Genomic DNA, 336 nt, shown 5'->3' with positions numbered 1-336 from the left:
AAAGACCTCTGGCAATGAAAGACTGTAAGGGAAGGAGATATAGAAGCTATATTGTTATTGTTATCGTCATTAGTAACCTAGTATTATTACTATCGCTGTTTCGTCGTTGTAAAAGTCCTTATTTCCTTATCATTATCACCACGTGAATAGTTATATAGACACAATTGCTCAAACTTAATTACATTACTATCATTAGCTTTCATCCTCTAAGAATGCATAAAATATAAAGAAAAGGGTGTTGTTACAAAGCTATCTGAAAGAGATTAAGAAAGGAAAAATAAAGAAAGTTGAGGAAATAGAAGTGTGGCAGAGGACCATAAAGGGTGTGAAAAGATT

The sequence above is a fragment of the Penaeus monodon genome, chromosome 19, assembly GCF_015228065.2.
Source record: "Penaeus monodon isolate SGIC_2016 chromosome 19, NSTDA_Pmon_1, whole genome shotgun sequence".
Classification (NCBI taxonomy): domain Eukaryota; kingdom Metazoa; phylum Arthropoda; class Malacostraca; order Decapoda; family Penaeidae; genus Penaeus; species Penaeus monodon.
Note: the sequence above shows the minus strand (reverse complement) of the source record.